Source organism: Lithobates pipiens, unplaced genomic scaffold (assembly GCF_037356315.1).
Source record: "Lithobates pipiens isolate NorthernLeopardFrog02 unplaced genomic scaffold, aLitPip1_a1.2 Scaffold_16, whole genome shotgun sequence".
NCBI classification, from domain to species: Eukaryota; Metazoa; Chordata; class Amphibia; order Anura; family Ranidae; genus Lithobates; species Lithobates pipiens.
The window spans coordinates 345,953,488-345,975,397 of NW_027507748.1; the positions used below are offsets into that span (position 1 = coordinate 345,953,488).

Below are 21,910 nucleotides of genomic sequence, written 5' to 3' on the forward strand. Positions count from 1 at the left end.
GTAACTGTCCCCCTTAATGGGACCACAACTCAAATATAATAATAATAAAGGACACATTCCCTGTGCCCTGTACAAATATATATATATATCCCTCCTGTACCACTCCCTCCCTTTAGAATGTAAGCTCTTCGAGCAGGGCCCTCCTGTACCTTTTGTATTGTACTGTAATTGTTTTGTCCCTACTATACATTGTAAAGCACTGCGTAAACTGTTGGCGCTATATAAATCGTGAATAATAATAATAATATAAATAAATATATATATATATATATCATTTTTTTTATATTGGGTTTACAATCACTATAAGCTGCATTTTTTTTATTTGCTTTTTTTTTTTAATTTTATGCATCTATTACACTTTTCTTACTTGCTCTTTAAAATGAAATGGAATGATGTGAATGAACATTGTAGCTAAAATTTGTGTGCTTTAACATGACTTTGGTAGTTGCATAGTGATAGTAGTCAGTTTAATGCTGGCGCACTGCACAATATAGCGAATTAGTTAAGCATACTTGCATGCTGTACAAAGAATGAATGTTTGGCCCTCTCGAGGATCGTCAGTCAACAATTCGTCGGTCATACAAAAGGCAAACCCATGTCCTCTTTGCTATGTCTATAGCTCTAGGCGAAACGTGTCCTTTGTGAGACTTCAATCAATGAGGGGAAGCAAATTGAAAAAAAATATTACATTTCTTTTATTTTCTTTCAGACCCTACAATACTCATAGGCTTTGCAGCAATACATTATACAAACGGCCATGTTTTGTGTCATACAGGAAGGTAATGCCAAGAGATCATTTTGTCTTGTTGTATAAACAAGTATTTTTTTTTGGTATTTGTTTATTGCTGTGTACGTTTTGTGTAGCAAAGAAACAATTCACTTTCTACAATACATTTTCCCAAAAATGTCCCCTGAAAAAAAAAGTCCTTGATCCAGAGCCTTGCTTTATTTTTCTTCCGCTAGTCTGGTGTAAAATGTATTTAAAAAGATATTGAGACCATTTTGTAGTCTTATTAATGTTTCTTCATAAGTGAGGATAGCTGCAAGAAAATACCCTGTAAAATACAAACATATACATGAACTGCAAAGCAAATTAGGCTTCAAAGATGGGCATGGAAACTATTTCACACATAAAAACACATCAATTATACACTGAGGGAACTGCAGATAATAATTATACATCTTTTATTGCAGAAAGTATTCAGTATATTACATGCTGCCCTGTGTAGGTTGAACATTGCACATTTTCAAATGTTGGGAAATGTTGTCCATACTTCCTGTTTTAAAAAAAAAAACACAGCAGGATGTGAGAATAAATCTCTCTAAAGCAAGGAGCAATCCCTTTATTGCTGTCAGTTTTTTCATTGGCGAGAATTACCATCACTTCCTGACCCCATGAAAGGAATCTCCCCTGATTGGGAATCAGAAAGCAATTCAAACAGCCACAAATTTAAAGTTACACCTAATTGTAGTTATTCATATTTGAAAATTAGAACTAGTTCGTTGACAGAAAAGCTATCATGTTATTTATTGCATCCTATGTTGTCATACCTCCCAACACTCCTGGATTGCATGGGACTTTCCACATTTTCACCAGAGTCCTGGAGTCCCTTGTACAGAGACTGCTGCAGCTCATTCATTGACAAAGCCAAGACGGCTTCCTCTGGCTCTGGTCACATAGCACAGCCAAATGGAGGACGTCCTGTTCCTGCTGTATGTGAGGTCTGCATTGTATCTGGTGAGGGGGGATCTATACTGGTGGGAAGGGAGGGGAGCTGTACTGGAGCATGGGGGGGGGGGGGGTTGTTCTTGGGGGTAGCGTGTACCAGGGTGTTTGTATTAAAAAGAGGTTCAGGCTCAGCATTTCAGCGACACGTTGAGATGATGAGCCAGCTGCTGGTCAAGCATCTGAGTGGATCCTGACGTTATATCCTAAAGCAGTTCTCTGACATCAGCTTCTCTTTTAGGTGCAATAACTTATATGAGCCAATCAGAAGCCATCAAGTACTGATATGACTCATTTTGATTAGTTGCGACTTGCAAAATTGAATTATTAGGCCCTGTTCACATGGCAATGAAAGCAGGAGTTTGAGGGACGTTTTTAATGCTCCTCAAACTCCTATGCAACTGACAATATGGACAGCACACAGTGTAGCGTTGCATCGTGTTGCGTTAATTCATTTCAAAATTGATACTTCACATGGAGTTTGGAAGGAGTTGAAGAATCCCAAATCCTTCCATTCAAGTCTAAGGCAGGGTCAACACTAGTGTGATATGGATGTGGGTTTCACTGCATCCAATTCACATGACAGGAGACTGTGACCGGCTCTCAATGAAGTTGGTTCACATATCCCGGTAGTGGCTGCAAAACGGATTGCACAGGAGTGCTCCGTTTAGGGTCTGAATGCAGGCAAAAATTCAGGCCTGATACGTCCCTGTAACAGAGAACAAGGACACACCGGATCCCTGCTGTGAGCCGCATGCGAAGACCGTGTGAACCCAGCCTAAAGCAACAAGGCCCTAAATATTTTATGAGAGTTTTTAATAAAACATTGACAACATTTTAGAATGGCTTAACTGTGGCAAGTGAAAACCTTTTTAGGACACCTACAGTATCTTCTACAGGCTTTATATACAACATATTTGAATCTTTACAGTTGATGTCATTTTCAAAAAATCTGAATTGTTGTCAGCCGTGTTTTATTACTAGTGAAATAAAGTATTTGTATTCTGAAACTAGGACTTGAACACAAGATAAAATTAATTACATTCTAAAAGTAAAACCTTATTTTCTAAAAACAGAATATGTTTCAGATTAATTTGTCAGCAGCCACGTGACAACAATGCAGTAAAGCTTTGTATACACTTAAAGGGGTTGTAAAGGTAAATATTTTTTCACCTTAATGCATTCTATGCATTAAGGAGAAAAACATCTCACAGTGCCGGCGCCCCCAGTCCCCCGTTTTACTTACCTGACCCCACTAGTTCCGCGCTTGCCCCCAACGTCCTCTTCACCGCTAAGCCTGGCCACTGATTGGCTGGAGTGGATGGATTGAAAGCAGCGCAGCCATTGGCTCGCGCTGCTGTCAATCACATCCAATGACGCGCCACTCCGGGGGGCGTGACCAAGTGATACAGTGAGCGGCTATAGCCGCTGGCTGTATCACGGGAGCGCACCCGCAAGTGCTTCTCACCATGCAAGGGAGCTCGCATGAATGTGAGAAGTACTTGTGGGAGGAAGCCGAGACAGCCGCCGACGGACTCCAGAAGACCAGGTTCGGGGCCACTCTGTGCAAAACGAGCTGCACAGTGGAGATAAGTATAACATGTTTATTTATTTTTTTAAATAAATAAATAACTTTACAACCCCTTTAGAGCCCATTCACACAGGGGCAACACGACTTGTAGGCGACTTGAGTCAGGCAACTTGGACACGACTTGAGTTAAGATCACAGCGCGACTTGGGACGACTTCAAAACGACTTGTGATGACTTCAAGCCCGACTTGGGACGACTTACAAGTCGCCCCAGGCCAGGCGACTTTTGCCGAGGCCAAGCAGAGAATGAGCTCAAGGGGGAACTCCACGGCAAATTTCTGAAAAAAATTTGGCGTTGGTTCCCCCTCCGAGAGCATACCAGGCCCTTAGGTCTGGTATGGATTCCAAGGGGAACCCCCTACGCCGAAAAAACGGCGTGGGGGTCCCCCCCAGATCCACACCAGACCCTTATCCGAGCACGCTACCCGGCCGGCCAGGAAAGGGGGTGGGGACGAGCGGGCGGCCCCCCCCTCCTGAGCCGTACCAGGCCGCGTGCCCTCAACATGGGGGGGTGCCTTGGGGGAGGGGGGGCGTGCGGCCCCCCCACCCCAAAGCACCTTGTCCCCATGTCGATGAGGACAAGGGCCTCTTCCCGACAACCCTGGCCGTTGGTTGTCGGGGTCTGCGGGCGGGGGGCTTATCGGAATCCGGGAGCCCCCTTTAATAAGGGGGCCCCCGGATACCGGCCCCCCACCCTATGTGAATGAGTATGGGGTACAATGTACCCCTACCCATTCACCTGTGGAAAAAAAGTACAAAAAAAAAACACAACACAGGGAAAAAATATTTTATTGCACAGCTCCGGGGGTCTTCCGTCTTCGGGGGTCTTCTCGCCGGACTCCTCCGCTATCTTCTTGTAGCTCTTTTGCTAGCGGAGGAGTCCGGCTTTCTTCCTCCCCGCCGCCGGCCTCTTCTCCCGACTTCGGGGGTCTTGTCCCCCTCTTCGGTTCTTCTGCCGGGCCACCGCGCCTTCTTATAGCTCTTTTGCAGGCGGTGGCCCGGTCTTCTGTCGCCGCCGCCGCCGCCGCCGCCTTCCGTTCTTCTTCTTCTTCTTCTTCTTCTTCTTCTTCTTCTTCTCCAGGAGATGTTGACACGACGCTCTCTCCGGCCACAATGCCAGGGACGCGCTCCGCTGCCACTTATATAGGGACAATGGGGCGGTGTCACATGGGTTGATGTCACATGGGTTGGTCACATGGGTTGATGTCACATGGTAAGGGGGCGGGGTCACCATGTGACATCAACCCATGTGACATCAACCCATGTGACACCGCCCCATTGTCCCTATATAAGTGGCAGCGGAGCGCGTCCCTGGCATTGTGGCCGGAGAGAGCGTCGTGTCAACATCTCCTGGAGAAGAAGAAGAAGAAGAAGAACGGAAGGCGGCAGCGGCGACAGAAGACCGGGCCACCGCCTGCAAAAGAGCTATAAGAAGGCGCGGTGGCCCGGCAGAAGAACCGAAGAGGGGGACAAGACCCCCGAAGTCGGGAGAAGAGGCCGGCGGCGGGGAGGAAGAAAGCCGGACTCCTCCGCTAGCAAAAGAGCTACAAGAAGATAGCGGAGGAGTCCGGCGAGAACACCCCCGAAGACGGAAGACCCCCGGAGCTGTGCAATAAAATATTTTTTCCCTGTGTTGTGTTTTTTTTTGTACTTTTTTTCCACAGGTGAATGGGTAGGGGTACATTGTACCCCATACTCATTCACATAGGGTGGGGGGCCGGTATCCGGGGGCCCCCTTATTAAAGGGGGCTCCCGGATTCCGATAAGCCCCCCGCCCGCAGACCCCGACAACCAACGGCCAGGGTTGTCGGGAAGAGGCCCTTGTCCTCATCGACATGGGGACAAGGTGCTTTGGGGTGGGGGGGCCGCACGCCCCCCCTCCCCCAAGGCACCCCCCCCATGTTGAGGGCACGCGGCCTGGTACGGCTCAGGAGGGGGGGGGCCGCCCGCTCGTCCCCACCCCCTTTCCTGGCCGGCCGGGTAGCGTGCTCGGATAAGGGTCTGGTGTGGATCTGGGGGGGACCCCCACACCGTTTTTTCGGCGTAGGGGGTTCCCCTTGGAATCCATACCAAACCTAAGGGCCTGGTATGCTCTCGGAGGGGGAACCCACGCCAAATTTTTTTCAGAAATTTGCCGTGGAGTTCCCCCTTCAGAGCTAATAATTCTGTCAAAGTCGCCTCCGTATAGACGGAGATCCGACTTGGAGGCGATCTCCATTGAAATCAATGGGTACCGGTCGCCTACAAGTCGGATAGAAGTAGTACAGGAACCTTTTCTGAAGTCGGAGCGACTTCAGTAGTGTGCATTAAGACGGCTCTCATTCACTTACATTGCTTTTTAAATGTTGTCCGACCTGAGGCGACCTGAGGCGACTTGGGGCGACCTGAAGTCGGATCAGGAGTTGCCCCTGTGTGAATGGGCTCTTAAACCTCGTACACACTATTGGATTTTTTCCCAAACAAAACCTCTGACTTTTGTCCGATGGTGTGTGCCTGGATTTTGTCTTGCATACAAAAGGTACACAATTGTCAGCCAACAAACACAAACGTAGTGAAGTACTAGATGTACTACTAGACGAAAAAGAGGAAGTTCAATTGTCAAGTGCCACCCTTTGGGCTCCTTCTGCTAATTTCGTGTTAGTAGAAGTTTGATGAGTGTTGATTTGTGCTTTTCATTTCACACTTTTCAGTTAGTTTCTTCACATGCATGAGGCTTTTATTTTATTTTTGGGTTGAATAATGATATATGTATATTTTCTATATTTTTGGATGCATAGAATGCACTTTTTGGTTAAGTTCTATTGGAAGATAGCATGTCTAATTTTATTTGTTTTCTTTTTTTAATGCACAATAAAAATAATTGTGGAGAATAATACTTGGCTATGTGTTTTACTTCAAATGACAGTTTGAGAGTAGGCAGTTACATTTAAAAAAAATACAATGTAAAATTAACAAGGGACACCAACATAATTGTATCTTTGATCTTAAAAACTATGAGATAATGGTGTTGTGGTAACTTGCACCAAAAAAATAAAATAAAAATAACAAGCATAATAATTTCTTATCGTACAGCACGGGACATAGAGCCATAGTAGTTCATATGTGGGTTATAGGCCTCCTTCTGGTGGTGGACACTGGCACGCCCTAAATTAAAAAGTGCACTCCCTATATAACCCCTCCCACTGGTGGGAGTACCTCAGTTTTTTCGCCAGTGTCTAAGGTGTTGGTCACGAGTAAAGATGTGCTGTGCTGAGCTCCACTGGAGCAATCCTTGCTGGGGCTAGCCATGCAGCCGGATTGATTCAAAGCGTCTTTTTGACCGAATTGAATGGTACCCGGGCCTCGTATCCAAAGAAACGAGGTCTTGCTTGTAACGCTTCTCTTTTTAGAGAGCTGGACCCCGGGATCCAGTACATTTTGGTATTAAGGCCATAAAGTTTTATTGGTGGAGATTAGGGGTGCAACGGATTGTCACCGACCCGTGATCCGAACGGGTCACCCAAGAATATCCAAGAATCTTCAAAAAGGAAAATCCTTTCTACTAGTTACCTGGAAGGGGGTAACAGCAGATGCCAGCCTTCTGGGCTGGGGAGCAGTCCTGGAAGAAGCATCTGTCCAGAGCAAATGGTCCAAATCAGAGAAGGCCTTGCCCATCAATATTCTAGAGACTCAGGCAGTACACCTGGCCCTGGATGCATGGACGCTCAGACTACGAAATTATTCTGTCAGGATCCAATCTGACAATGCCACAGCTGTGACCTATATCAATCACAAAGAGGGCACGAGAAGTCATGCAGCCCAGAGAGAGGTGAATCATATTCTATCTTGGGAAAATAACATTCCTTGCCTATCAGCAATTTTCATTCAAGGAATAGGGAATTGGCAGGCAAACTACTTGAGTTGCCAACCATTGTTCCCGGGAGAATGGTCCCTTCACCTCAACATCTTTCTGTCATGCCAAAAATGGGGAGTTCCGGACATGGATCTGTTTGCGTCCAGGTTCAACAACAAGATCGACAACTTTGTGTCAAGGACAAGGGATCCAATGGCATAAGGAACAGATGCATTGTTTTTTCACTGATCTATGTGTTCCCTCCTGTTCTTCTGCTTCAGCGCCGTCTCACAGATTCAAGCAAGAAAGGAAGGAGGTGATTCTTTTTGCCCCAGCATGGCCCAGGAGATCTTGGTTTGCCGAAATCGTAAAAATGGCGGTAGGGAACCCTTGGACCCTACTACTATGGCTATACCTTCTCTCGTAAGGTCCGGTATTCCATCCTACCTTACAAACGCTAAATTTAGCAGTTTGGCTACTGAGACCCCCATTGTAAAAGATCATGGGCTATTAGCTTCATTCGTTTCTACTTGGTTAATACTAGGAAGCCGACCTCCAGAGTCATATACTATAGAATCTGGAAGGCATGTGACTCTCCCGTTGTGAATCCAGGGGTTAGCACCCCAGGAAATATGTCATAGGTAAGATCCTTGAATTCCTACAGATAGGATTAGAAATTAAGCTGGACTTGAGTACTATCAAGGCCAACTGTCGGCTTTATCTGTGGTTTTTTTCAACGACCTCTTGCTTCACACTCTCTGGTTCATAATTTTATTCAGGGGGTAACACGGATTAATCATCCAGTCAGGTCACCCCTGAACCTTTGGGACTTAAATTTAATCCTGTTGGCTTTACAGAAGCAGCCTTTTGAGCCAATACAAGATATTCCCTTGGGCCTTTTGAGGACAAAAAATATTTTCTTGGTTGCCATACCTTCTGCAGGAAGAGTATCAGAGTTGCCTGCTCTTTCTTGTAAAGAGCCATATTAGTTTATTCATAAGGATGAGGTTGTATTGTGGCCTCATCCTGAATTCCTACCGAAGGTAGTGTTCGTTTTTCATTTAAAGCAGGATATTGTTCTGCCTTCATTTTTTCCAGAACCTTGTTCTGTGGAAGAAAGATCACTACATTCTCTTGATGTGGTCAGAGCGGTCAAAGTCTATTAAAGTGTCTGCTCAGAGTCATAAAACAGATGTTTTGTTTGTGTTCCCAGACGGTCCTAAAAGAGGACAGGCAGCGTCAAAATCTACTATTTCTAAATGGATCTGTCAAGTGATTGTTCATATTAAAGCACACTCCACCAGGGCTGTTAGGGCTTCTTGGGCAGTGTATCACCAAGCCTCCATGACTTGTGTACACACGGTCGGAAAATCCAACAACAGACATTTGTCCGCGGAAAGTTTTAAATTCTGCCATCCAACATTTGTCTGCGGAAAATCTGACAACAATTGTCCGATGGAGCATACAAACGGTCGGATTTTCCGCCAACATCCATTCATCACACAAATCCCATCGGAAAATCCAGTTGTGTGTACGAAGCTTTAGTCTCCAATGGTGGTGTATCAGTGGCTTAGAACAAATGACTTAATATATTAATTCTGGAAAGTTAGAACACCACAAATTTTAACAAAATTACATCTCTTCAATCTTATGAAAATGGATGTTATGCTATAAAGGGGGCCAATCATAAAACAGCTTTTTGGCCATATCATTGCAGGTTTCTAAAATATAGTGATGTGCTTTATGTATGTGATTAGTGCTCTGCGGGCTTCAGGACTCCAGAACCAGTGGAGTGCATTTTTCTTAGTTGAAGAAGATTAAAGAGGAAGTAAACCCTGATGAGTTTACTTCCTCTTTCATTCCCTGCAAAGGCAAAGCATAATGGACTACTATGCATCGCATAATAGCCCATTATGTGTCACTTACCTGACACAGGAGCCAGTGAAGTCATCGCTGTCCCATGTAGTCCGCCATATCCATCTTCTCGGTGGGTCTCGCAGCTCCGCCGCTGTCATTCGGCGAAGCCGCGATGACGTCACGCCATTGCGCGGCATCTTCATTATCGAGGATGCCACTCTCAGTGCGCCTGCGCGCCGCTGTCTATGGCGCATGCGCCGTAGACAGCGGTGCCCGTCTTCGGGCAAATATCTCCTAAACCGTATAGGTTTGGGAGATATTTCTTGGACCTACAGGTAAGCCTTAATCTAGGCTTACCTGTAGGTCAAAGTGGTTTGTAAGGGTTTACAACCACTTTAAAAAGAATGAAATACAGGGTGAGAACCCAGTCACATGATCTGTTAAAGTCATGTACCTGACTCTTTTCAATTAAGGTGTTCTCTCTGCAGTGGTAAGCAGAGGGAACTCTGTATGACTCTGCGGGCTCCACAGCATGGCTTGCATTTTATGAATGGGCCATAAAATGCAGACAGCAGTGTTGAGTTTTCTGTTTATAGCAGGGGCACATATTAATATCTGCTTTTAGCTATAAATGTTCCAACTATTGTTATTTTTATAAGTTAAACTGAAATGCTATTTTTACTACCTTTCTGTATTGGTAGATGACATACTGTTCAGTGTTTATGTATTGGTAGATGAAATACTGTTCAGTGTTGACAGCTGTCTGTGTAGGAAAGACCTTTTTAATTAGCTGAATTTTAAACAAATAGTGCATAGTGCTAAAATGATCAATTACTTAAACCCTGTGCAATAAAAGATCTCAAACAAACTATTAAATCATTCCTTAATTTAACGCTCAATCCTCCAATTAATATAAATCCATTGAGCATATATTGTATGTCACAGATACACTATGTGAACTATAAATATATAAAATACACAAAGTTCAATTTAAACACATGTAAACTTTTAATGTGGTATATAATAGCAATCGCTATTTCAAAGTGCAAAGAGTGCAGTCCAAGTGTAATTATCAGTGCTGTATCCGGTAGAAACTATTCATCCATACTGTTTGTCTTGACAGCTGTCAGGGTGGGGCAGATCTTTTTAATGAGTTGCCAATTAGATTGGTTTGGGGGCCATAAACTTCATAGTGATCCTTGTGAATAAAAACGCAGTATATTTTCTACAATAAAATGCTCCTACCTGCCTGTTCACTGTCTTTTCCGGTGCTGTAAGCTTAAAGCGCCAGGACGGTTTCCAAGTGCAGGGATGGTGGCATCCTGTGTTCTAACTGTATGAGGATAGGATTGACTAGGAGAGGAGACATAGTTTTTCCTACTTAGTAGGAACAAACGATATGGCTCCTCCCCTCCGACAGCACAGGGATTTGTGTGTTTACACACACAAATCCCCGTGCTGGTGCTCGTGCACACGATTGCGTGTGGCTGGCCGCGATCGTGCCTGCCGGCCACGCAAATTGGGTCCCCTGCCGTGCAGCAGGCGCCACCTGGTGGCTGAAAAAGGATAGGAAGTATCCATACAGGATTTTGCAGAGGAGAGCCATTCTGCCGCAGCATATCTGCGTGACATGGTCGGGAACCGGTTAATCATTGCTGTTCAGAGGTCACATGTTGTTTCCCAGGTCTTTTCTGTTCTCAGGAAAAGTTCAGAGGGAGTTGTTTCTAGTACTTTGCTGATGCAGAGGTGTAATTAAAACCTTCAGGGCCCAGGTGCAAGAAACCATGAAAGGCCCCCCTGACCCCCCGGCTGAGGGCCTTAACAAAGTTCTGATGTTTCACCTTTGAGACGGAGAAAGGAGACTCAGCTGCACAGAATTAATGGACAGGAATAGCTCTGTAAACTCACAAACTCAAACATAGTAAAAACAGTTTACTATGCTTCATTAATGAATGGACACAGTCAGTGATCAGTGCCGATCCTAGCCTCTGCATTCTTGGGGATTGTCTGGAATGTAACAAGTTGCACATCAAAGTTTTGTAGCATATCAGAATCTTCATCTCAAATAAGAAGTCAGGCTAAACAAAAGCTTGGTTCCTGACCAACTGGTGTGATAACACTCTGAAAGCAAGCTTCAAAAAGGGCCATGGCTGCTAGGATGATTGATGAAAGTGGGCTATGAAAGATCAAAGGATCAACAGGCACTGAAGATGACCTGGGTCACATAGCGATAATACATGGACGAGTGCTGCCCCTAGAGGCCAATACAGCAGGACGGACAGAAATATAATATATTGAGGATTGCCCCGTAGCTACTTTCATTCGTTAGAAACCTAAATGGGCTGGCAATGGGGTTAGGTCTGGATGGTGAATGGATAAAGTTTAAAAAGTGCTGACTGAGAGGGAGAGCTCTCTCTGTTACCATCTTGAGCCCAGCTGACGAGACAATATCTAGAGGAAAGCCTTGCAATATGTATCTTTGATGTTCTTTTGTTATATGCTCTATAATATTTTCCATTAGTGTTTTCATGTTAACATTTTCCTATTTTCTTGGAAATTAATAAGACATTGTTTTACTAAGCAGTGTGTTTGTTTTCATAGCTAAACTTATATCATTGTGCTTATCAACAGTAACATTATCAGAGTTTTAATAGACTATCTAATTATAGGAATAGACAAGTTAATACATATATGCAATAAATAGAGGTAATCTGTAACCACCCTTGGATAATATTTATTTTAGCTTTTATTTCACTAGCAGTCACTGACTGTCTCCTGTATTATGCTTGCAGTCTCTGGTCATCTCCTTCAGGTGGAAAAAGTCCGATTGGGTTATGTTGTCGGAAAATCCAATCTTGTGTGGGCTCTATCGAACTTTTTCTATCGGAATTTCCAACGGAAAAAGTTTGAGCTGGATCTAAAAATTTTCCGACAGCAAAATCCGATCTGACTTTTTCTGATTGTGTGTAGAGAATTCCAATGCACAAACTGCCACGCATGCTCAGAAAAAATTTGGAGACCAAAGCTATTGGTTACTGGCCTCTACGTAGTCCCGTCGTACGTTTTGTACGTCACCTCGTTCCGAACGATCGGATTTTCGGACAACTTTGTGCAACCGTGTGTATGCAAGACATGATTCAGCCAAAATCCGTCTGAAAAAATCCAACGGATTTTGTGGTTGGAATGTCCAACCATGTTGTAATGGAAATTTGTAAGTTCTGTATATAATTGTATTCTATTTTGTATGTATTGCACACTGCCCTCACCATGCACACAGCACTAATAATGATTTCAGTACATGCTTTGCATTCTTTCGAGTCCTGATAAGAATTAGCCTGCCTATGTAACGCCCTTTGTTACCATAAACGTACAATTGTAATATTGTGTATAAAAACCCTATGGGGCATTAGAAATGTAGTCAGAGAGTCAGGTATCAATCACAAAGTGAAAGTAAATCAGAGAAAAGCACAGAAGAAACTTTTTTGACTAATAAAAGTAATACCAAGAATCTTGTCATATCTGCTTGTAGGCAGTTCTTTTACTTTAAAAATGATGGAAAACTTCTTATCACAATTAGAGCTTCATAAAAAAAAATCTCTCTATAAAGACCTATGGTCCTGCTAGCCGCATCTTTGGAGCGGTGAAGGAGCGGTGTATTCACCGCTCCTAAACCGCTGCTACCTATTGAAATCAATGGGGTAGTGCGGCTATACCGCCTGCAAAGCGCCGCTTCAGCGGCGCTTTGCGGGTGGTTTTAACCCTTTTTCGGCTGCTAGCAGGGGTTAAAACCACCCCGCTAGTGGCCGCATACCGCCTCTAAAACAACAGTAAAGCGGCACTAAAAATAGCGCTTTAACGCCGACGCCGCTCCCGCCCCAGTATGAAAGGGGCCTAATTCATATACCAATGGTTAGTGGTATCAGTGTCCCATCCATCTTCTTTGAAACAATTTGTGCTTGCATTGTCAGACAGTGAGTAGGACCTATACATATATTTTGGTGGGTATGAACCCCATTAGTACATTTCTGGGAACTAATCCTCAATACATAAAACAGAAAAATGCTTTCCAGCATTAACCTTCTACACCAGTGTTTCTCAACCGGGGTTCCGCGGCGGTCTACCTGTCAATTTCAGAAAGCTGACAGGTAGATCGGGTCTCCGTTAACACAGGCAGCATCTGTAATAAGTTCTCTTTCATATTGCACTGCTCCCCGTCGGCCCCTCCTTTCCTCCCGTCCACCCCAACAGCTTGTGACTTCCCCTGGGACAGATGAGAAGAGAGGGGCCAACGGGGAGCAATGCGAAATGAAAGAGAAGACTTATTCCTGTTGCTTCCCATGCTACTCTGCATTTGAAATGGCTACAACAGTGTACCGGTGTGCCCTATGCCCTGCTTTTAGTGCAAGCTTATGTGCCCCATGCCTTGTGATGTGCCTCATGCCCTATGATGTGCCCCATGCCATGTGATGTGTCCTATGCCTTGTGATATGCCCTGTGATGTGCCCCATGCCCTGTGATGTGCCTCGTGCCCTGTGATGTGCCCTATGCCCTGTGATGTGCCTTGCAATGTGCCCCATGCCCTGTGATGTGCCCTGTGATGTGTCCCATGCCCTGCGATGTGGCCTGTGATGTGCCTCATGCCCTGTGATGTGTCTCATGCCCTGCGATCTGCCCCATGCCCTGTGATGTGCCTCGTGATGTGCCCCATTCCCTGTGATATGCCCCATGCCCTGTGATGTGCCCATGCCCTGTGATGTGGCCTGTGATGTGCCCCATGCCCTGCAATGTGCCCCATGCCCTGTCATGTGCTCTGCAATGTGCCCCATGCCCTGTGATGTGCCTCATGCCCTGTGATGTGCCCCATGCCCTGTGATGTGCCCTGCGATGTTCCCCATGCCCTGTGATATGCCCCATGCCCTGTGATGTGCCCTGTGATGTGCCCCATGCCCTGCAATGTGCCCCATGCCCTGCCATGTGCCCTGCAATGTGCCTCATGCCCTGTGATGTGCCCCATGCCTGCCATGTGCCCCATGCCCTATGCCCCACCATATGTCCTGTGATGTGCCCCATGCCCTGTAATGTGCCCCATGCACTGCCATGTGCCCTGTGATGTGCCCAATGCTCTGCCATGTGCCCTGTGATGTGCCAAGGCCCTGCCGTGTGCCTGTGATGTGCCAATACTCTGCTGTATGCCTGTAATGTGCCCTATGCCCTGCCTTGTGTCTGTGATGTGCTCTGCCATGTGATCCATGCCCTGCCATATGCTGATGTGAGCTCCATAATCTTCCCTGTGCCCTGCCGTGAGCCCCGTAAAATTCCCTGTGTTCTGCTGGGAGCCCCGTAATGTGCCCTATGTCCTGCTGTGTGCCCCATGTTCTGCTGTGTGCCCCATGATGTGCCTGTGCCCCATATCTTGCTGTGTTCCCCATGATGTGCTCCATTTTCTGCTGTTTGGCTCATGATGGTCCCCATGTTCTGCTGTGTGCTCCATGATGTGCCCCATTTTCTGTTGTGTGTTCCATGTTCTGCTGTGTGACCCATGTACTGCTGTGAGTCCCATAATGTGCCCTGTGTCCTGCTGTTTGTCCCTTAATGTGCCCAATGCCCTGGTGTGAGCCCTGTAATGTGGCACATGCTCTGCTTTGTATCCCTTGATGTTCCCCATGTTCTGTATTGTGCCCTGCTGTATGCCCTTTGTGCCCCATGTTCTTCTGTATGCCCCATGATGTGCCTCATGTCCTGCTGTGTGCCCTTTGATGTGCCCCATGTTCTGTTGTATGTCCCTTGATGTGGCCTGCTGTGTGTCCCTTAATGTGCACCGTGCCCTGCTGTGAGCCCTGTAATGTGCCATGTGTCCCATACCCTGCTGCGAGCCCTGTAATGTGCCCTGCTGTGTGTCCCTTGATGTGCCCCATGTTCTGCCGTGTGTCCCATGATGTTCCCCATTTTCTACTGTGCACTCCATGTTCTGCTGTGTGTTGTTATTATGTTCCCCATGTTCTGCTGCCTTCTCCATGGTGTACCTAATGCTCTGCCGTGAGTCCTGTAATGTTCTCATTACTCTGCTGTATGTCCCTTATGCCCCATGATGTGCCCCATGTTCTGCTGTATGCCCCTTGATGTGCTCCATGTTCTGCTGTGTGCCCCATAATATGCCCTGCTGCCCCCATGTCATGTGTCCCATAATGTGCCCTGCTGACCCCCCTGTATTGTGTCCTGACCTCCTGTGCTCTGCCCTGCTGCCCCCTGTACACTGCTTATCTCTAGTTAAACCCAGAATTGAGCATCTGTGCAGAAAATAAAGCTGTAGATCTGTACATTATTTCAGGGGTTCCCCAACGGTAAAAAGGTTGAGAAACACGGTTCTATATTGTGTTCACAATTATTAGGCAAGTGAGTATTTTTACCAAATCATCATTTTTATGCATATTGTCCAACTCCAAGCTGTATAAACTTGAATGCTTATTGGATTTATGCTTATTGGATTTATGCATATTTGGTGATGTTTATTTGTGTGAGGGAGGGTGCGGCCTAAGGAGATCAACACCCCATATCATGGTATGCATAATTATTAGGCAGCTTCTTTTCCTCAGGCAAAATGCGCCAAAAAAGAGATTTAACTGACTCTGAAAAGTCAAAAATTGTAGTCTTTCAGAGGGATGTAGCACTCTTGAAATTGCTAAGATGCTGGGGCGCGATCACAGAACCATCAAACGTTTGGTTGCAAATAGTCAACAGGGTCGCAAGAAACGAGAAGAATCAAACATGAAGCTACCATGAACCCATTATCCCCCAGTGCTGTCTTATTCCAGAACTGCAACCCCAGAAGTACAAGGTGTTCAGTGCTCAGAGACATGGCCAAGGTAAAGAAGGCTGAAACCCAACCACCTCTGAGCAAGACACATAAATTGAAACGTCAAGACTAGGCCAAGAAATATCTGAAGACAGATTTTTCAAAGGTTTTATGGGCTGATGAGATGAGAGTGACTCTTGATGGACCAGATGGATGGGCCTGTGGCTGGATCAGTAACGGGCACAGAGCTCCACTCAGACGCCAGCAAAGTGGAGGTGGGGTACTGATATGGGCTGGTATTATTAAAGATCAGCTAGTTGGACTTTTTTTGGGTTGAAGATGGACTCAAAATCAACTGCCAACCTTGCTGCCAATTTTTAGAAGACACTTTCTTCAAGCAGTGGTACAGGAAAAAATCTGCATCGATCAAGAAGACCATTATATTTTTGCAGGACAATACTCCATCTCATGCATCGAAGTACTCCATTGCGTGGCTAGTCAATAAAGGCCTTAAAGAGCAAAGAATAATGACATGGCTCCCTTCCTTACCTGACCTAAACCCTATTGAGAACTTGTGAGCCCTTCTTAAACGGGAGATTTATGTTAAAAAGAAACAGTACACCTCTCTGAACAGTGTCTGGGAGACTGTGGTTGCTGCTTCACAAAAAGTTGATTGCCAACAGATCAAGAAACTGACAGACTCCATGAATGGAAGACTAATGACTGTTATTGAAAAGAAGGGTGGCTATATTAGTCACTAATCATTTTTTTTTCTAAATGTCAGAAATGTTTATTTGTAAATTTTGAGTTGTTTATTAGTCTCACTTTAAGGCCCCTTTCCCACTGGAGTGCTTTGCAGGCGCTACAGCGCTAAAAATAGGGCCTGCAAAACGCCCTGAAACAGCCACTGCTGTCTCTCCAATGTGAAAGCCCCAAGGGCTTTCACACTGGAGCGGTGCGCTGGCAGGACGCCAAAAAAAGTCCTGCTATCGGCACCTTTGGAGTGGTGAAAGAGCGGTGTATACACTGCTCCTTCACCACTCCTGCCCATTGAAATCAATGGGGCAGCGTGGCTATACCGCTGGCATAGCGTTGCTGCAGCGATGCTTTGCAGGCAGTTTTAACCCTTTTTCGGATGCTAGAGGGGGTTAAAACCGTCCCGCTAGTGGCCAAATAGCGCAGCTAAAATGACGGTAAAGTGGCGCTAAAAATAGCTCCATTTTACTGTTGACTCCTCCCTTGCCCCAGTGTGAAAGGGGTCTAACAGATGAAAATAAACAAGTGACATGGAAAAAATTTTGTTTTTCATTTAGTTGCATAATACTTTTGCACACTAAAGCTTCGTACACGCGATCAGATTTTCCGCATACAAAACCTCTGACTTTTGTCCGAAGGGTGTTAGCCCCAAACTTGTCTTGCATACAAACGGCACACAATTGTCAGCCAACAAACCTGAACCTAGTGGCGTACTACGAGCAGATACAGAGGAAGTTCAATTGTAATGCGCCACCCTTTGGGCTCCTTCAGCTAATTTCATGTTAGTAGAAGTTTGGTGAGTGTTGATTTGCGCTTTTCATTTCATGCTTTTCAGTTCGTTTCTGAACGGCTGTTCATCAACCAGCCATGTTGTAGAATCAGAGGAGATAACGTGTTATTTATTATTGGCCTCAGAGTTATTGCTTTGATCCAAGTCCAGTCCAGGAACAGGAGGAGGATTTCTTGGACCAAAAATTGGTTGCTTTATTAATCGTGAAAAACTATGTCATTTACCATTGCTGCGGGAGCTCCAGGAGAATAATCCTTATGATTTTCAGAATTATCTCTGGATGTCGGACCCCTGCTTTCACCAACTCTTGGCATTGTTTACCCCCTATATTAAGAAGCAGGACACATGCATGAGGCTTTTATTTTATTTTTTGGTTGAATAATGATTTGATTTGGTATATTTTCTATATTTTTGGATGCATAGAATGCACTTTTTGATTAAGTTCTATTGGCAGATAGCATGTCTAATTTTTTTTTTTTTAATGCACAATAAAAAAAATTTGAGCAAAATAATACTTGGCTATGTGTTTTACTTCAAATGACAGTTTGAGAGTAGGCAGTTACATTTAAAAAAATACAATGTAAAATTGACAAGGGACACCAACATAATAGTGTTGTAGTAATTTGCCCAAAAAATAAATAAAAAAACAAGCATAATAATATTATTCTTGATATCACTAGAAAATAAAAGCTCCAGAACTTCATCAGTATCACCAGCAAAGCAACTTCATTATTACCCCAATAAAAAAGAAGGGAATGTGTGCTGCATTGCGAGATTTCATAATTTGTCGCATCACAAATGTTAAATAAACCTGCTATCCAACATTTGTCCATGGAAAGTTGGACAACAATTGTCTGATGGAGCGTACAAATGGTCAGATTTTCCGCCAACAGCCTGTCATCACACAATTCCCGTCGGAAAATCCAATCTTGTGTACGAGGCTTAATAGTTGACCAATAATTGCACACACATATTCTCCTAAGAAAACCAAAACCACACTTTTACTTTCTTAAATATTCAGGTTTGAGGTTTATTAACCTTTTAGATTGACCAAAGCAATGTAATTGGTCAATATTAAAAGTATCCACTGGGTCACTTAAAGTAAAACTATAGGCAAAACTTTTTTTTTTATTTTGAATAGAGCAAGGGAGGGTTATAACCCCTATCAGATTTTTTTTCCCGCTAACTGAGGCCCATTGTGGAGATTTACCTTCACTTCCTGTACCATAGCTAAACAGGAAGTGATGGGAAATCTCTGCAAATAAAGGGAATTCCTTGCATGACCCTTTTTCTGGGGACAACCCAAAATGTGGGATTTTCTTTTAACAGCAAAAGCAATAAAAACAAGGGTTCCAATCCCTCTCCACTCTATCCAAAAACTAGAAAAAAAAGTTTGCCTTTAGTTATACTTTGATGTAGTGAGTGGGTGGTGGTGGTAGTAAATTACATAATGAGAATGGAACAAATAATAGTTACTGACAATGATGCATTTCACTTCACCAGAATGTAGACACTGTGGATTGCTTACATAAACTCCCACAACCTACATTATCTGATCAGACAACACCCAAGATTCCCCACTCAGTAAACAGACTAATTGTAGTATTCTTTTCTCTCTTCTTACCTTCTCTACCTTCTCACTCCCTCTTTAGATTTTCACACACTCATTTTTCTTCCACACCCCCTCTCCCACCATAATATATTCTGGGCATTCAAAATCAATATTCCTAGAAATGCCTTTGATCATTTGGAATTGATTTACTAAAACTGGAGAGTGCAAAATCTGCTGCAGGTGAGCATGGTAGCCAATTAGCTTCCAGGTTTTTTTTTTTGTCAAAGCTTAATTGAACAAGGTGATTGGTTTCTATAGCCTAGTACACACTAGTAGTTTTTTTTTTTATTCAGGGCTGAACGAAAAAAAAACTGAACAGCTTAGGAGGAGCCGATGTACTAATTATGCAACCTTAGTACAGTGATCTCCCCTGCTGTTCTATTGTGTTCTGATGGGAATGCTCCTCACCAAAATACTCCAGTCAGCACTCTCAGCCATTGGCTGAGGGTGCTTATCAAGAGCCTATAGGCAGACCATTTTCTGTCATGCCCCTTTGACAGAAGCCAGCCAAATGGTTTTCTTCTGTCGGACCGACTGTATTACAGATGGGCCGAATGTCGCCTGGTTTCTATTGAACCAGCTAATGCCGCTTGACATTCAGCCCATGTGCACTAGGCTGCAAAACTGCACCAGATTTTGCACTATCCAATTTTAGTAAATCAACCCCTTTATGTCCTTTGTCTTCACCCTTAAGCCGAAACCTGTTCCCATCTATCTGACACAGTCCCAGTGTAAAAATACCAAACATCTTTATTACTTTCTCATACTGTATTTGTTATATTATTGCATACATTGTAAATTGGGGTCATGGTTCACTTTAAAGTTATTTTTAATAAATCGGCTAATAATGTGTAAAGTTTTGGGTATCCTCCAGAAAAATCATCATCATAAAACAAAAACAATTGTATATTACACTTTAAAGTGAACCTGAAATAAATGTAAACTTTTAAAACTAAAATCTATATAAGAACAGACCCTGTTCCTGGTTTTACTTTGTATGCTAGATGTGTGCCTCTCTGAGTTAGATTAACAATCATTAACATGTTCCCTGACTTCTGGTCTAAGCCCCACTCATCCACCACGGTGGTAGTTCCTATACCTTCCTCATCTCATATAATTAGGATGTTTAAACAATCTACATTGAACAATAAACAGCATAAATGTCAAATTTTAAATATCAAGCAAGGATACTTCCACTTTGTTTTAAAGATGGTAATATGTAAAAACAGTTTTATAATGTGTTGTAATGATGTACTGATTCTGAGCAGAATAATGAAAGGGGTGTTTTTCACAATAGTGTGCAAAACTGTGAAGTCAAGTAGTATGTCGAATAGGGCTCTTCCAAGGATGATTTTCATTGTATTAAGTTGAAAGTACATGAAGTAAATCATCATGTACGTCATTACTAACCCTACAAATAAAAGGAAACAATCTACATAATTGCATGTATACTGTATTGCATGTCCCACAGTTCACAACAATAATAGAATACATAAACCAAGTGCATTCAACTCTTTGAAGGGAAATCTTCTTGAAAGAATGGGTTTCAAAAGAAACCACACACTTCCCACCTCAAAGCTACCAAAAGAAGTGGTATTGCCCCAGGGGTGGACTGACTATTCGGCCACTCGGGCACTGCCCCAGGGCCTCGGGCCACTAGGGGGCCCCATCAGGTTTGCCAGCCTCAGTAAAACCAGGGACAGTATGTAAAAATCTGTGTTTTTTTTTACATCTGTTTCTGAAATGTCCCTTACCGATATCCTTTTGGTCTAAAAATCCTGAGATTATAGCTGCCTCACCTCTCCAGTACCTTCTCAGCCAATATATACATGTCTGTGAATACTGTGTGTACATGTATGTGTATACTGTGTGATTGTATACCGTGTGTGTGTATACTGTGTGGCCCCATAATCTCTGATTGCTGGGGGCCCCATAATCTCTGATTGCTGGGGGCCCCATAATCTCCTATTGCCCGGGGTCCCCATGAGTTGTCAGTCCACCCCTGTATTGTCCATAATAGGAATTGGTAAAGCAATACTTCCTGTTTCTTTGCTCTTCTCCTATGCTTACTTATTTTGGAGAGGCTGAAAGAGGCAGTACTTCACATTGTGTTTATGCATATACAATCAAAGCCCTAAAAATAGGACATACTGTCACCCAACCCATTTGGTTCTGGGTGTACCACTACCAAGCTTTTGGTCAAAAAAAAAATACACAAGGGGCACCAACAAGGAGGACCTAGCCAGTAGGGAATGATAGGCAAGGTTGAAGTCCAATATAATTTATCATATACAACAGTGTGTTACTGGACGTGAGAGGTGCTGTTGCTGCTGGCATTGTTGGTCATGGCCTGTCTGGCCCATGCAGAAATCTCACCCAGCCAGTGAAGACATACTAGCTGTGCCACCTCTACTATTAAATAGGAACCAAACAGTAAATAGAAAGTTCATTGGGGTTACAGAAATGCATCAGTAGGTCAGATCATCAAGAGTGAGGAAAGCCCAGTGATGCACTGCTAATCATCAGAGACTAGGTCCTCATAAATATCGTTAAATATTCAGTAGATTGGAGATGGGATTAGTTCTACTAGTGCAGTAGTATCATATACTGTGAGTGCAAGAGTGAATAGTGTACTAAAAAATACACTACTGTCCACTTTTGAGTCCAGGAATGATTTATGCTGTGTAAACCCTATAGTAGCTATATGATATGATATTGTTAAAATACATGAAAGTTTCATTATGTTAAGTTAAACATAAATCTGTTAAAGAGTAACTCCACTTTTGTTGAGACAAAAACATTCTCCTCTGAGTGATCTATGTACAGTACAAGGATTATAACAACCTTTGTTGCAGATTACTACCTTTTGTTATTCTGAAGTAATCCCTGCATGCTCCTCTGTGCTTCAGCGATGAGTGGGTCTAATGGGAGTGGTTTCATAATTATCTATCAGG

The 21,910-nt window shown here is 43.9% G+C and overlaps 1 protein-coding gene across 1 annotated transcript in view; it reads right to left on the reverse strand.

Annotated features, from left to right (window-relative positions):
- Positions 1-671: 671 nt before the first annotated feature.
- The window catches only part of GJA9 (gap junction protein alpha 9), a 32,227-nt gene continuing 10,988 nt past the window's right edge, over positions 672-21,910 (reverse strand). Inside the window, exon 4 of the mRNA XM_077481826.1 lies at positions 672-1,055. The gene's annotated coding sequence lies outside the window, so the exon portion shown is untranslated. The remainder of the gene's footprint in view (positions 1,056-21,910) is intronic.